The sequence below is a fragment of the Crinia signifera genome, chromosome 1, assembly GCF_055691185.1.
Source record: "Crinia signifera chromosome 1, ASM5569118v1, whole genome shotgun sequence".
Lineage (NCBI taxonomy): Eukaryota > Metazoa > Chordata > Amphibia > Anura > Myobatrachidae > Crinia > Crinia signifera.
The window spans coordinates 452,716,632-452,733,423 of record NC_139217.1 but is presented as its reverse complement, the minus strand read 5'-3'; the positions used below and the strand labels follow the sequence as shown (position 1 = coordinate 452,733,423).

The 16,792-nt window shown below is 47.8% G+C and overlaps 1 protein-coding gene across 1 annotated transcript in view; it reads right to left on the bottom strand.

Annotated features, from left to right (window-relative positions):
* The window catches only part of AGXT2 (alanine--glyoxylate aminotransferase 2), a 48,444-nt gene extending 37,346 nt beyond the window's left edge, over positions 1-11,098 (bottom strand). Inside the window, exon 1 of the mRNA XM_083154951.1 lies at positions 10,912-11,098. The gene's annotated coding sequence lies outside the window, so the exon portion shown is untranslated. The remainder of the gene's footprint in view (positions 1-10,911) is intronic.
* Positions 11,099-16,792: the final 5,694 nt, after the last annotated feature.

Here is a 16,792-nt window from a genome sequence, read left to right as displayed (position 1 = left end):
CCGATGCACGGCCATTCCTTCCTACATCCAGGAAGATAAACTCATAGTTGGCATTCACCACAGCCATTAGTACAATGCTAAAATAGCCCTTGTAATTAAAATAGTAGGAACCACTATTGATAGGCTGGGCTATGCGGACATGTTTGCCATCAATGGCTCCACCGCAATTTGGGAAGTTCCATCGCTGTTCAAACTCCTCTGCGATGACTTTCCATTCATTCACGCTGGTAGGGAACTGAAATTAGAAGTAAATAGAATTGATTAGTAAACATGTTCAATTTTTTTACAGCTTGGTGACTACCCACCTGCAACCCCAGACCTATCTGTCCTATCTGAGAATGCATGCACATCGAACGAAGTTCCTACTCCGGCACGCACTCCGCCACCCACCCTGGAACCCACTCCACCACTCCCCCGTGCCAAAAAAATGCGTGGCAAAGGAAAAAAAGGAGAAGCAGCGGCACATGAAGAATTTATGATGCGGGCACATCAAGTCCTGCAAAGAAACCCGGACAAACATGACAACTACTTCACTTATGTGGCAGAGTGTGTTCGCAACATGGCTCCTGACCAGCAACTTACTTTTGAAAAGTTATGCATGGAGTTGGTGTATAATGGCAGTTTAGGGTATCTCAACAGTGGCACTAAAATAGTTGGCATTGGTAGTGCACCAGACACACCACTGTCATTAGAATCACCAGTGCCTACTCCGCCTGCCACCGTAGCAGGCCAGTCGAGCACAATTCCAACACATACCCAGTCAACACCTACACAGCCTTCTCAACCCCCCAAGTACCGTCAATTCTACAGTTCTTTACTGATAGAAGATCCAGAGTGTCCTGTTTTTGAGGATCTGTCTTAAAAAATAGGCTACTTTATCATTTACCATCGACATGGTCTAAGCTGCAGGTATGTGATGGCCACTGCTCACATGGCGTATGGCGCACATCAATGGGGCCGGGACCATTGCATCTGCGCCATGCGCCATGTGGGCCGCAGCCTTTACATATCTGCAGCAGACATCCTCTGCCACACAAGGGCCACAGTGTGTATTTTTGTTTATTTATATGCTGCTACCTGTACCTGCATTACCAGAGGGAGAACAGGATTCTCCTCAATCTGGATAGCAAACTCCATTTATTGCCCTTTTTTCTTTGCCAATAGTATGGGGTACTGTGCGGCAGACATGGTCTCAGCTGCAGGTATGTGATGGCCACTGCTCACATGGCGTATGGCGCACATCAATGGGGCCGGGACCATTGCATCTGCGCCATGCGCCATGTGGGCCGCAGCCTTTACATATCTGCAGCAGACATCCTCTGCCGCACAGTACCTTATCCCTACTGTTGTAAGGGCATGTTCCAGAAGTTACCAGAGTGTCTTTTGTCTTGGTTTTCTACATATATGCTGCTACCTGTACCTGCATTACCAGAGGGAGAACAGGATTCTCCTCAATCTGGATAGCAAACTCCATTTATTGCCCTTTTTTCTTTGCCAATAGTATGGGGTACTGTGCGGCAGACATGGTCTCAGCTGCAGGTATGTGATGGCCACTGCTCACATGGCGTATGGCGCACATCAATGGGGCCGGGACCATTGCATCTGCGCCATGCGCCATGTGGGCCGCAGCCTTTACATATCTGCAGCAGACATCCTCTGCCGCACAGTACCTTATCCCTACTGTTGTAAGGGCATGTTCCAGAAGTTACCAGAGTGTCTTTTGTCTTGGTTTTCTACATATATGCTGCTACCTGTACCTGCATTACCAGAGGGAGAACAGGATTCTCCTCAATCTGGATAGCAAACTCCATTTATTGCCCTTTTTTCTTTGCCAATAGTATGGGGTACTGTGCGGCAGACATGGTCTCAGCTGCAGGTATGTGATGGCCACTGCTCACATGGCGTATGGCGCACATCAATGGGGCCGGGACCATTGCATCTGCGCCATGCGCCATGTGGGCCGCAGCCTTTACATATCTGCAGCAGACATCCTCTGCCACACAGTAGCCCGTACTTATTGGGAAAGTTTAAACTGGGTCATACATACTTAAATCTTTATATATAGTGTGTGTTTTTGTACAATATCTTTTATATATGGTATTATAATATATTTTTGTTGACACAATCTATTTACTATTTTACATGTTTTAACCATGAAAGGCCTAAAAAACCTGTTTCTGTCCTAGGCCTAAATTATAAATAAAAATATTTTGTTTGCACAATAAAGTGTACAGTGTATATTTCATCCTTACCTTGCAATACTGGTACTGCAGCACCTTCACAATGGCTTTGCAGGTCTCCGGGATGATGAGGCCCAAAGCTTGCGGGGAGATGAGGGATCCAAACTTTAGGTCAGCAAGAGACCGTCCTGTCGCCAGAAACCTCAGGGTCACCACCAGCCGTTCCTCAGCAGGGATAGCCATGCGATACTTGGTATCCTGCTTCTCGATGTGGGGAGTCACCAGACGCAGCAATTCCTGGAATGTGGCATCATCCATCCTCAAGAAGTTACGGAAATCGTCTGGGTTATTCTCCCTGATGTCCCTGAGCAGTGGCATGTGCGAACGAGTCTGACGCTGAAGTAGCCACTGCTTTGTCCAGCATGATCTTTCTCTCCTGCGCTGGGCTCTCTGACGCCTGAGCTTCAAAACTGCATAATAGAGCAGGTACTGTTGCTGGTGACTACCCATCACTGCATTCTCCATAGTGCAGGGTTAAAAGACACTTTGTAATGGCAGGCAAAACAAAGTAATGTGTAAATAGCTATGTCCAGCAGGTATAAACCAAGCCTCACTAGTAACAAAGCAGAAATACACTGGTTTAAAATGGCTGCTGCTATTCCTATCCCCCTCTGCTAGTCCTCCCCCTCTGCTAGTCCAGCCCCTTCATTCAAATTTCAAAGGCCCATCTGACGACGGTCGCATGTGTTCTTGCAAAAATAACAAAAACCAGCGATCCGACCGTCTTAACGACCATCGCGGGCGCATCGGGATCGGATCTAGATCGTTCCGCAAAAAAACACAATTTTTGCTAATCGTTTGCTGGGGACTGCCTGGGAGCTCCCGGGAAGTCCAAGGGAAATCGTTCCATGGTCGTCTATCGGTCGTGAACGACGGTGGTCGTCCTGGTGTGTACCCCACATAAGATGTACATTGATAAAGTGGATGGTACAGTGACATTTGTGTGTGTGTGTGTGTGTGCAATAGTATAGTAGGGTGTTTTTGAGTCAGCGGCTCCCCACTGGCAGAGGTCACAATACAGGAAAACAGGAGACTGGGTAGTGATAGGGGTGTGTGGGCATAAGGGGGACTAAAGAAGAGGGTGGGGACACTGTGCAGCTTCTGCCAGTGGGTGAGGGTCCAGCATGGACAGGAGTACCGGACGGTGCCCCGAAGTCAGTGTCTCCTCCTACTGGGTGGGAGTTAGGGTGCATGAGAGCAGGAGGCTGGGCTATGAGGCATGATAGGGGTATGTGGGCAACACAGCGTCAGCGACTCCCCAGTGGTGGAAGTTATGGTTCAGGAGAGCAGGAAGCTGGGTAGTGATAGGGGTGTGTGGGTATGAGGGGGACTAAAGCTTTTGCGCTGGTGCAGAGGAGGGTGGGGGACACTGTGCAGCTCCAGCTAGTGGGTGAGCATCCAGCATAGGAGTACAGGACGGTGCCCCTGAGTCAGTGTCTCCTCCTACTGGGTGGGAGTTAGGGTGCATGAGAGCAGGAGGCTGGGTGGTAAAGCATGATAGGGGAATGTGGGCAACACAGGGTGAGCGGGTCCCCACTGGCAGATAGGGGTGTGTGGGCATGAGGGGTAGTAAAGGTTTTTGGCTGTTGCAGAGTAGGGATGAATCGCGCGGGGGGGGCGGGGTTGTGGGGCTCCGTGAGTCGCGCGGGGGGGGGCACGAATCGCGGGAGGGGGGCGCCGTTAATCACAGGAGGGGGGTCGTGAATCTCGGGAGGGGGGGTCGCGGGGGTCCGCGAATCGCGGAGGGTGGGGTGTGTACTGTAGCCCTGGCGGGCGGGGGGAGGTGATGTCAAGGTGGTAGTGGTGTGTATAACACTGGTCTTTTCCCTAGGGGGGGCGGGTTTGTGTATAACGCTGGGCGGGAACGTTATAAACACAGGGGATAAGTGACAGATCTGGCTAAATATATAAGAGATTACTGAGATTGCATTAGTTGCCTATTCTGCAGGAGGGTCCCTTATATACAGTAGCAGCAATCTCCCTCATTAATCTAGCAGTCTCCCTCATGTCACATAGACCACATTATGTAGCTGGTATGAGAGACAGATACATTTACATTGAATCATCAGCAACTTTTCCCAGCACTTTAGCAAGTATAGTAGTTCTTAGTAACTGCTTTGGGGCTCATCTACATTTGGATACAATTCATGGTACTTGTGTACTAGCACGGCGCCCATCGCATCGCAGACCATATCGCATGCGATGCGACACGATATCGGCCGATGTTGTACAATGGCATATAATTTTAAAATTGTATGCCATTGTATATGGCATACAATGCGATGCGATTATAAATTGTATAAGCACCCTAATGGGTGCTTACAATGGTTAAATGCACCCCCACGCCACCCCCCAAGTATAAACGTGAACCCGAAGCGTGGCGAGCGCAGCGACGGTACGTGTCCTACGACCTTTTCATACCCCCACTATCCACGTCGGCGTGGAGTTGAGAATAGAAAGTGTGGCGAGCGCAGGTATCCGCGTCCCCTCGCGGGCTTCACAGGTATCCGCGTCCCCTCGCGGGCTTCACAGGTATCCGCGTCCCCTCGCGGGCTTCACAGGTATCCGCGTCCCCTCGCGGGCTTCACAGGTATCCGCGTCCCCGCGAGGGGCTCGCTGCACTCACCACGCTTCGGGCTCGGTGGCTCGCTGCGCTCGCCACACTTTCTATTCTCAACTTTACGCCGACGTGGATAGTGGGGGTATGAAAAGGTCGTAGGACGCGTACCGCCGCCGCTCGCCACGCTTCGGGTTCACGTTTATACTTGGGGGGTGGTGTCGGGGTGCATTTAACCATTGTAAGCACCCATTAGGGTGCTTATACAATTTATAATCGAATATGAGTTAAAAATCGCATTGCATCGCATGCCATCGGGTGTATGGCATGCGATGCGATTAAAAAAATCGGGCGACTAATTATCGGGGCACCGTGCTAGTACACAAGTGCCCAATTCATTTTAAAAGATTCCTCTCAGATGTAGCAGTACACACCCACACTTCTATGTGCCATGTTCACAAACTCTTATCGCAATCTCTCCATATATTGCATGACACGCCCCCTCAATGGGCGCTGTGCAAAATTCTGCTACCAACTATAATCTCCCTGAAACTAGTTTTCAAAAGTGGGCAAGTATGCATTAAACTGACTGGTATTACAACTATTGACAAGTAATATGACAACTTTTATCTTATACCCCGTTCTCACTGCAGGCAAATTCCTGTAGTGGTAGAGTGCTGTAGTTGTGGGGTGATCTTTCACTACCAAACGGACCGGACCCGGGGAACCACTTGATTGGAGGGACCACTGCTGATCCGTGTCTACTGACCCTAATGGGTGATATGCTTTTAATTCTTTTAAAATTGTGAGTTTATTATTAAATTGTTATACATTTTGGAACAACAGGAATGCACTATTGCTTTTTTCATTGAGCCCATCCAGGTCCTGAACAGTTGTTGTCATCATCAGAAACCTGTTACATGCGATTTAAAACATCCTCTATGTGAGTGGCCTGTGAAAATCAAAGCCATCAGCATTGTATTTACACTGTTGCACTATGGTCCTTTCTGTTTGTTCTGAGTCTTTCAGATACTAAGCTGTGACCATCTGGTCTCCAGGACAAGCAATATTTTATCTCGCCAGTTTGTATACCCTAATTGTGTCTTTTCCCTGTTGTGGTAGGCTGTTGTGGTGGTAAAGTGCTGTAGTGGTAGAGTGCTGTAGTAGTGGGATGTTGTGGTGGTAGAGTGTTGTAGTGGTAGTGTGATGTAGTGGTGGGGTGTTGTGGTAGGCTGTTGTAGTGGTAGTGTGATGTAGTGGTGGGGTGTTGTGGTAGGCTGTTGTAGTGGTGGGGTGTTGTGGTGGTAGAGTGATGTAGTGGTGGGGTGTTGTGGTAGGCTGTTGTAGTGGTGGGGTGTTGTGGTAGGCTGTTGTAGTGGTAGAGTGATGTAGTGGTGGGGTGTTGTGGTAGGCTGTTGTAGTGGTAGTGTGATGTAGTGGTGGGGTGTTGTGGTAGGCTGTTGTGGTAGTGTGAAGTACTGGTGGGGTGTTGTGGTGGTAGTGTGATGTAGTGGTGGGGTGTTATGGTAGGCTGTTGTAGTGGTAGAGTGATGTAGTGGTGGGGTGTTGTAGTGCTGGGGTGTTGTGGTGGTAGTGTGATGTAGTGCTGGGGTGTTGTGGTGGTAGTGTGATGTAGTGGTGGGGTGTTGTGGTAGGCTGTTGTAGTGGTAGAGTGATGTAGTGGTGGGGTGTTGTGGTAGGCTGTTGTAATGGTTGTGTGAGGTAGTGGTGGGGTGTTGTGGTAGGCTGTTGTAGTGGTAGAGTGATGTAGTGGTGGGGTGTTGTGGTAGGCTGTTGTAGTAGTGTGATGTACTGGTGGGGTGTTGTGGTAGAGTGCTGTAGTGCTGGGGTGTTGTGGTAGGCTGTTGTAATGGTTGTGTGAGGTAGTGGTGGGGTGTTGAGGTAGGCTGTTGTAGTGGTAGTGTAAATAGATAAATCAAGCACAAATATGGAATAAAAGGGACCAGAACTATGAACGATATGGATGATAATAGGCACCAAAGAGTTGAATAAAATCCTCATAATTTAATATGCAATTAGAATCCATGGTGATCTGCAACATTCCAGCAAGCCTGGGCCCGGGTAATTAGTACTCGCTCCCCCACCCCCCTCTCGGCAGCCATTGCCCACTGTCGGCAAGCACCGAGTAAGTTTAGACTTACTCAGTGCTGTGAAGGCCGTGGGGAGCAGAATGACGCTGATCATGTCATGCACACAGTATACCGTGTACCACGATGTTACGTGATGTCATGCACACAGTATACCGTGTACCACGACGTTACGTGATGTCATGCACACAGTGTGCATGCGCAGTCAACCGATAATTGGGAGGGCTTGCAAGTTTAATCTGTTTGTACAGTGATATGTATCCAGCTGTTAATACTAATAATATCATGAGTATTATGACATCACTAACCAGAACAGTTTTATAGCATGTGGGGCTTAATGGTTACTCTGATTGGCTACATTGCTGTACAATCACAGAGATAAGTGTGGTCATACACCGATGACACAGAAGCATGTAATCAGACAGAACGTGAGAGGGATTTTCTCTTTAGACTTTACAATCTTTATACTACTGTAGAATTTACATTATTTACCTTCTCAGATCACAGTGGCACCGAATGAGGAAAACATTAACTATATGTAAGTGTAGTACATTTTTAGGTGCGTTGTGATATTAGTCAAGGCCAAATCTAGCTGCGGTGGACCTTGAGCCGTTTCCTAGAATGAGACGGAAATGATTGACAAGTCAGGTTAATGGGACAAATAACAGGTGGACTCCTACCAGATATTGCCAAATAAAGGTTCTAAAAGTGAAAAGATGTCCATAGCAACCAATCAGATTGTGCCTATCATTATTTAGGATGTAATAGAGGAATGATAGCTAGAATCTGATGTTGCTATGGGCAACATCCCCCCTTTTCACTTTTAGAACTTTTACCCCTTAAGCCCCATGTACAATAGATGAGTTTTTAAAAAATATTGCTTAGGTTCCATGTCATTTTTATACTTTTATTTTATTTTTGTATTTTTATTATTACTGTACAATATCTTCCAGGTCTGCGACAGTAAATTTGACTTTACGTCTATTGTATGTTTAGCAGACTGCTGTACTTGGCAATTGCAATGTGAAGCTTCAATAAGACGATATCAGGGTCCTTTTAAGCGATATTTTAACAAATGTTTAGTGCGTACGTTCAATATTGTTATTGATGCGCACTCCCAAGCATCGTTAATTACCCCCATCGCCTGTGCATACAACTCAATCTGACAATTTGCACAACGGCGGGCCACTTGGCCACACTGAACAATATCGTTAAACGATATTGAATGAGTTCTTGATTCGGATTGTGTATTTTCTATTGCAGTACCGTAGCAGACAGGGCTTAAAGTAGTCCTGTGGAGGTGGTGGAACTCATGCCACCTGATTCCGACCCCCCCCCCGACCCCCACGAGATGGAGCCAGGGCGAGTGCCAGGGTTTTTGGCACCCTCTGTAAACTATTCATTTGTGCCCTATCTCCCATACTTTATAAATGGACAGCAGTACCACAAGGAAGGGGTGTGGCAGTACAATTATATTTACAATACACCGCATGTCGGGGCCCTGATTCATATTACACCACATAGTAGTGCCTCTTATTCAAGTTATGCTACACAGTAGTACTCCTCCTTACACATAATGCCCCTAATACAAATAATGTCCACAGTAGTGCTGTTAATACAAATATCTGTCTCTGTCACTCCAGCAGCTTACCACCCATGTTCCTCCAGCAGCTACCCCTCCAATCTGTGTCCCACCACCCCCTCTCTCCTTGTCTGCAGCATGCACAGAGCCTTCCCCTCTAAGTGGGTCTTCTTGACTTCAGTGGCGGTGATGGCATGACATCACATATGCCGTTCTAGTAGAGGAAGCGCCATTCAACCCAGTCGCCCTCCCCCACTTTAACCCCTGGTAGCATGGCAGCAACATGCCCCAGCCAGACCTTTCATCAAATACTCTAATTCATCTGGTAGTTATAGAGCTCCAAGTGGCAAACCCAACGGGGTTGATACCAAAGTGCCAATTCTTCAGTGCCAGAAGCCAGGTAACATTACACGCAGCACCTGGCTCCTATCACAGTGAGACGAAACGGGAGTTCGGGCTCCAAGGCCAAGCCCATACATTTGAGGCCACACCTCTTATTAAAAAGCCACACCTTATTTAACGGCGTGTAGATACTACAGTACATGCAGTGCACCAGGAGTTATCACTGGTGAGTGACGCCACTGGGAAATCCCACAAGGCATGCAATTCATCGAAAGTGATCATTAATTACATCAGAAAAGTCTTTTAATTGCGGAAGAGTAATTATGAATCTCATTAATTTACTATAACAGATAGGGCCAAGGTGACAGAAGCCAAGGGCTAGGTCATACTTGCCTACTTTTAAAAACTAGTTTCAGGGAGATTATAGTTGATAACAGAAGTTTGCACAGCGCCCGATTCAGGGGCGTGTCATGCTCCACCTAAAGCGGGTATCTAGTTCCATATATGGAGAGATTGTGAAAAGAAATTGTAAACATGGCACCTAGAAGCGTGGGTGTGAAATTTAAAATTACTTATATCCAAATGTAGATGAGCCCCAGAGCAGTTAGTAAGAGATACTATACTTGGTAAAGTGCCGGGAAATGGCGCTGATGATTCAATGTAAATGTATCTGTCTCTCATTTCTTTTTTACCCCCAAAAATTCATAGTGTAATGTGGGCTAGGTGACATGAGGGAGATTGGTAGACTAATGAGGGAGAGAGGGAGATTGCTGCTATTTCAGGGAGTCTCCTGCAGAATGCAGGAGGGGAGGTAACTATGATATAACAGTGTAATGTGGGCTAGGTGACATGAGGGAGATTGCTAGACTAATGAGGGAGAGAGGGAGATTGCTGTTATTTCAGGGAGTCTCCTGCAGAATGCAGGAGGGGAGGTAACTATGGGCTAGGTGCCATCTTAGAGAGTCTGCTGGTGCAAAGGCTAGTCTACGTCAGTGGTTCTCAACCTCAGTCATCAAAGACCCTCAACAGTGCACGTTTTCCAGGTCTCCACACAGAATCACAGGTGACATAATTAGCTCCACCTTTGATCTTTTAAAATTTGCCAGTGAATAATGAGTGCACCTGCCAGCAGACCTGGAAAACGTGCACTGTTGGGGGACCTTGAGGACCAAGTTTGAGAACCACTGGTCTACATAAAAGAAGGAAGAGCACATGAGGGGAGAAGACCCTGCTTGTGAGAATGGGAGGGGCGGACAGGCAGTGGTGACATTGTTTAGACCAGGGACCTTTGGCCCTCCCGCTGTTGAACTACACATCCCAGCATGGCAACAGTTTTAGCATGGGCCAAAAAGCAAAACTGTAGCAGGGCATGCTGGGATGTGTAGTTCAACAACAGCTGGAGGGCCAAAGTAGAGACCATGAGCATAGTATAGTACAGCGGGTATGGTTGTGTCTGGGATTGATGTGTGGGTCTTGAGAGCACTTTTGAAGTTTTGTAGAGAGTCTGGGGGGGTGTAAAAAAAAATATATATCATGGAGGCAGTAGTGGGAGGAAGTAACCAATTGGCTGGAGAAGCCGCATGCACAGTGAAGAGGGCAGGTTGGATTGTAAAGGGAGAGAAGATCAGAGATTTCAATGGGAGAGGAATGAGTGAGGGCACCTTATAAAGTGTGGGGGTTCAGACGTAGTATGTTTGAATAAGATGATGATCCAGACAGCAGTATGGAGGACAGATTAGAGAGACAGCTGTCCGGCAGGATACATAGTGGCCCTTATTCAGATCTGATCGCAGTACAAATTTGTTCTCAAAATGGGCAAAACCATGAGCACTGCAGGTGGGGCAGATGTAACATGTACAGAGAGAGTTACATTTGGGTGGGTGTGTTAAAACTGAAATCTAAATTGCAGTGTAAAAATAATTCAGACAGCATTTACCCTGCACAGAAACAAAATCACTCACACAAATCTAACTCTCTCTGCTCATGTTACATCTGCCCCACCTGCAGTGCACATGGTTTTGCCCATTTTGATCTGAATAATGTCCAGTGTCACGATCCATGTAAGACAAATACTATTTTTACCTGTAAAGTGTCTCTCCAGACTGTCACTCTGCCCCAGGCCTGGATATCCTCAGTGCTGTTTGCATGCAGTCCACAGCACAGATTCCTTACAGACTCTCCAGTGATTACCTGTCTCTGCAGCATATCCTGCAGTCTTGCCCAATGCTATTCCCCAGCTCACTGCAGCTGTCCTCGTTACTGCTATTGTTATAGGCGTCAGCCATGCTGCAGCAAACACACTTTGCCTCCACAGACAAACATAGGTGCAGCCATGTTTGCTAGTATCACATGGACTTTCCCAGCCAATCCGCTGCAGCTTCCAACTTGGTTATTGGCCAGCCAATCCTCCGTCTACCTATCATGTGGCTCCTTGCTGACTAATTGTAGACCCAATTTAGGGTAACAGTGGTGTGGGGTGCGGTGCCCCTGGACTGGTTGGGATGGGTGGCTTTAGTGCGGCATGCCCTTACATTCTATTAACACTTTTCCCTCACTAACACTATCTCTCTCTTATTTTAATTACATTTCATTTATCTCTCTCTTTATGCATAGCTTCGGCTTCCTATCACTAATTATTAACACTTAGTATCTCACTGGCATGCTGCACTGGGCCTCCTAGCTTATGATAGTTTTTGGGGTGCCACACCCTGCACCTAGATATAGCGCTAGGGACCCCCAATATACAGAGAAGCCTTGACGCGGCTTGGGGGCATGTCATACACCTGCGCAGGTATATGTAACCAATATCTCTGAATTCTATTATCATGTAGTGTTCAAGATTGGTTACTATTACTATTCAGTGTGCTGGAGGAATCAATGTCTTGTTACAATCCTCCGTCTACCTGCAGGTATAAGAATACTGGGAAGACTCCTGCACTCTGTCAGTGATGTCAAACCTCTGGTTGTATGTTGTTCCTCCAAGATCAAATGCTATTATCAGTCTCCAATCACCATCCATTCCTGCTGTTTCCAATCAGTTACTGCTCCTGTCTACACTACAGTGACTACCCGATCTTCTACTGGCTCACCATAGGTTCCCCTTGTTGTCTGCAACATCTACAGTATGCTTTATCTACCTGGTACCATTATGCTTCTACCAGACACCTCTCAGAGGGCCTTATTTTGGTTCATTCTTTCTGACAAAATCCTTCTTAGATGGACAAAACCATGTGCACTGCAGGGGGGCAGATGTAACATGTGCAGAGAGAATTAGATTTGGGTGAGTAATTTTGTTTCTGTGCAGGGAAAATACTGACTGCTTTATTTTTACACTGCAATAAAGATCTAATTTTGAATTAAAACCCCACCCAAATCTAACTCTCTGCACAAGTAACACCTGCCCCACCTGCAGTGCACATGGTTTTGCCCATCTAAGAAGGATTTTGTCAGAAAGAATGAACCAAAATAAGGCCCTCTAGAGTGGCAGATGTATTAAGCCTGGAGAAGAGATAAAGTGAAAGGAGATAAAGCTTCAGTCAATCAACTCCCAAGTGTCCTATTCAAACACCGTTCATTGGCTGGTGCTTTATCTCCTTTCACTTTATCTCCAGTTTATCTCTTCTCCAGGCTTAATACATCTTCCCCAGAACGAGAACATCGATACAGCCACCATAGCTGACCGATCATCGACCAACTGTTATCTTTGGTGTACCTTCCTCCTGTGCTGTGTTATGGTAATCTGGTGAGCTTCTCCTACTACTTACCTGCAGTCACTGTTGTCTCCGATATCCTATCGATGGTTAGCATCATATCATGCCGATGAACATTCATTTGTGAGTACCACAGTTCTAACATCGATATTACAGTCATTGTGTATACTTTAATAAAGGACTTTAGGTACTTGTGTATTAGCACGGCGCCCACTAAGCAATTTGCTTAGTGGGCTATTCTGCATAGGAAAATCGCATCGGATGGGGCATTTTAGTGCTGCTCTCGCAGCCCCAGGCCATCGCTTTGCAAAATTGCATGCCATTTTATAGGGTGTGCGATGCCATGACATGAGGTATATGTCCCAAAAATAAGTTTAACGCACCCCCCACCTGAAGCGTGGCGAGCCCAGCGGTACGCGTCCTCCGACCTTTTCATTCCCCCACTATCCACGTCAGCGTGGAGTTGATTTTATATAGTGTGGCGAGCGGACGCGGAATACATGTAAAGTAATCTGCGTGCACTCCCATGCTTCAGGCTCGGTGGCTCGCCACACTATATAAAATCAACTCCACGCCGACGTGGATAGGGGGGAATGAACAGGTCGGAGGACGCATTCCGCCGCCGCCGCTCGCCACGCTTCGGGTTGCGTGGATATTGGGGGGTACTTTTAGCCTATGCGATCGCATGCGATTTTGCGGGACATGCGATAGTCCGGAGCTGACAGAGCAGTGAATAAATTACCCTTAAAAATCACATGACCCTTAAATGGCACATGCGATGCGATTTCCCTACGGTGCCGTACATATGCAAATGGGGCGCCGTGATAATACACAAGTACCGGACTTTGTTCATCTTGTTGCTCTGGTCACGCCTTTGGGCCCTCCTTCTTGTGTTTGTGGACGTCTAGAACCCGTTACAGACTCCCAAGTTTAATACACCAGCCTCTACGCCTGAGGCTTCCCGGGGTCAGCCTCAACCCTCAGGCGTGACACATTGGAGGTGATTACAGTAGTCCAATTTGATGATGACCAGAGAGTGGATGAGGGTCCCTGTAGCATCCTGGATGATCTTGGAAATAATTCTGAGGTGGAAATGGCAGGACTGCAAGTGTGGTTTGAAGAAAAGGGATGAGTCTAGGATTCCTCTACGATAGCGCACTTGGGGACTAAGCAAGGTGGTTGTGCCATCAATAGATAGTGAAACTGGGGGATGTGAGGTTATGCGGGAGGGAGGGAAGATGATCAACTCAATCTTACATAAGAAAGCACTGGGACATCCAAGAGATAGCACCGAGACAAATTGGAGATAGAGGTATACAGGTCAGGGAAGGAAAGGTAAATTGTCTATGTACCATCAAATTGTGAAAAAATGTATAACACATGTATTTATGACAGGGAGGGTAGCCCCTCACAGCTGTGGGCCCCATAGCAGCTGCACCCCCTACACCTTTTGTTTGCATGCTCAGCATAGAAGAGTACATATACTGTATGACCCTCAGTTCGACTAATGACCAACTCTAAGACAGTGGACATAGTGATTGGGTTACTAGATCCAGGGGCTCAGGAGGAGGAGTTAACCGCAGGTTTCCCTTCAACATTGGTACGTTTAGACCTTTACTTGGCAATTCTGAGCAATCTTTACATCCATGAAATTATTTTTGGTACAGAAATCTTACATTGCTGAAATGGAAAGAAATCCAGAGAAAAAAGTCTTTAGAATCAAACTGGGGCTGAAATGTTTTTCATTTACTCTTCGCAGATGAAGCCAAAGAACAAGTCTGTGGGTAACTGCATTCTTTTGCTCCGATGCACCTGAAATAACAGGGACGTTGGCTTCTGCCAATGCCCACCTGTCTCAGGAGGTCGTTTGAATACATTTTCCTTCATTGGGGTTGGGCATTAGTCCAACCGAGAGGTATAAACATGCGCATCGCTATACTGTAAATGCAAACAAACATCTATCCACATTTCCAGCTTCTATACCTGGACAGACATGGCCAGTGGTGGATTTAAGGGGGGGGGGGGCCCTGTCATTTACAATATATATTAATTGTTAATATTGTGTGCCACTTAATTAGGCTCGATTGCGGTGACACTGGGCGGGATTCTCTAATAACCCCCACCAAACATTACCAGCATTCGCATTGTTAATAATCACATATGCAGTAACATATGGAAATATTAACGCAAAGGCGATGGCCGGCGATGTGCACCGGGTCCCCCCTCCCTCCCTGCACCCTTACCCGTCTGTGTGAGGGCTCCTTTTCCTCCTCTGTGCACCCGGAAGCTATGCAGGGAGGAGCTGGTCACTGGTCCGGGCAGCACAGCAGGAGGCTGCCCGGAGACAGGTAAGGGAGAGCAGCGCAGATCAGCGGAGGACGCGAAGGGAAGCCCATAGGCTTCCATGGGGTTACGCCATCTAGAACTGGCGTAACACCCCACAGCAAAGCCCCATTATGAAAATGCGGTAAAACCCCCGAAAACTGTTTTTTTACAGCATTTTTTGTTTGGACCATCTCGCCCACTGGGAGAAGGGAGGATGGGGCTGCCATTGCTGGAAGTGCAGGGACAGGAATGGGAGTCATGGACCTGCCGATGCTTGATTGCGGGGTGGGGGTGTGTCACACAGATGCCAGGGGCAGAGTGCAGATGCGAGAGCCTGGTCCCGGGGAGAGCTCCTGGCAGCACAGAGGTGATGCAGCAGGGAGAGGCTGTGTGGGGCCAGGCAGTAAGGAGGAGCAATCCCGCCACTGGGGATCCTGCAATGCTGCTGCAGAAACCCGGTGCCTGAGGAGAGAGAGGAGCAGACAGCGCTGGGGACACTGCACTGGGAACAGTGAGATCATCCATCCTGGGGAGAGTGCAGCGGGAATGGGTAAAAACGGGGAGGCTGTAATCTCCCCTTCCCCATGTCCCTGGCGAAAGCTATCATGTGCCCCCCCGACAAGACACCCCCCCCCCCCCCCCAACACTACAAGCTTCGGATTGCAGAGTTTGAGGTCTGGTCCAGCGTTTTGTCCGGGTCCAGTTTTTACTTAGACCTGAGTGCAGTGCCGATGGGAAGTTATGGGCCCCATACATCAGCAATTAATTGTGACAAACCTCCGTTCTGGAGAGGATTTCCACAATTAATCTTTAATGTGTGGGCTACCCCTTTTGGCAATTCCAATAAAAAATTAATAGGAATCGACATTCAATGTCGGAATCAGATTTTTAAACAGGTTTAAAAATCTGGTTTTATTGGAGTTTCATTTTTGTATGTGTGGGCATTCTAACGGGAAAAATCTGCTGATCACTGAAACAAATCTGTAATGTGTGGGCAGGTCAAATAGATTGAAGAAACCATTTATCTGGGGGAAAACAAAATCACTGGATCTGAGAAGCAATTAATTGTGATTGCTGATGTATTTGGGCCACTATGTTGGAGACGCGTGGCAGATTAGAAGGGACACCTGTTATCACAACCATTTCAAACCCCTGCTCTCACTTCCTCCACTCCCCCTCCTCTACCACTTTCCTTGCTCCGCCTAATCATCTCCCCCTCTCCACTGCTCCCCTTCCATTCCCTTTCTTCTTTCCTCTGCTCCCCCCTATCCGATTTTCCTTTCTTCTCTCCTCTGCTCCCCCACTCCCATTCCCTTTAGTCTCTCCTCTGCTCCCCCTCTACTCTGATTCTCCTTTCCTCCGCTTCATATCACCTCCTCTCCAGTATCCTCTCTTCAGCTCCCCCTCATCTCCTCTGCTGGGGACCCTGCACTGCTGCTGCAGAGACCCGGTGCCCAGAGAGAGAGTGGAGCAGACCCGGCGCTGGGGAGAGGGTGCTGGGGACCCTGCGCTGCTGAGACAGAGAGGAGGAGATCTGTCCTGGGGAAATCGCAGCGCCGATTAGCGGAGGTTCAGTGGGGAGATGGTCTCCCATCCTCCACTCCTATTCCTTTTATCTCCTCTGCTCCCCCTCTCCTTCCTTTGCTCACCAGCACCCCCTCCACTCCCACTCACCTTTCTCATCTCTTCCAAATGACTCCTCTCCCCATATCCCCTCTTCAGCTCTCCCTCGTCGTCTTCTCCTCTGCTCTCCTTCCTCCACCTCCTATTTTCCTCTCCCCTGCTCCCTCTTTCTCCTCTATTTCTCTCCTCTCTACCTCAATCCCCACTTTCCCTCTATCTCTGATAGTCCCTACATGGTGCTGTATCTTACTCCCTTTCTCTCCATGACCCCTTTTCTCCCCGACACTGCTTCTCTCTCTCTAAAT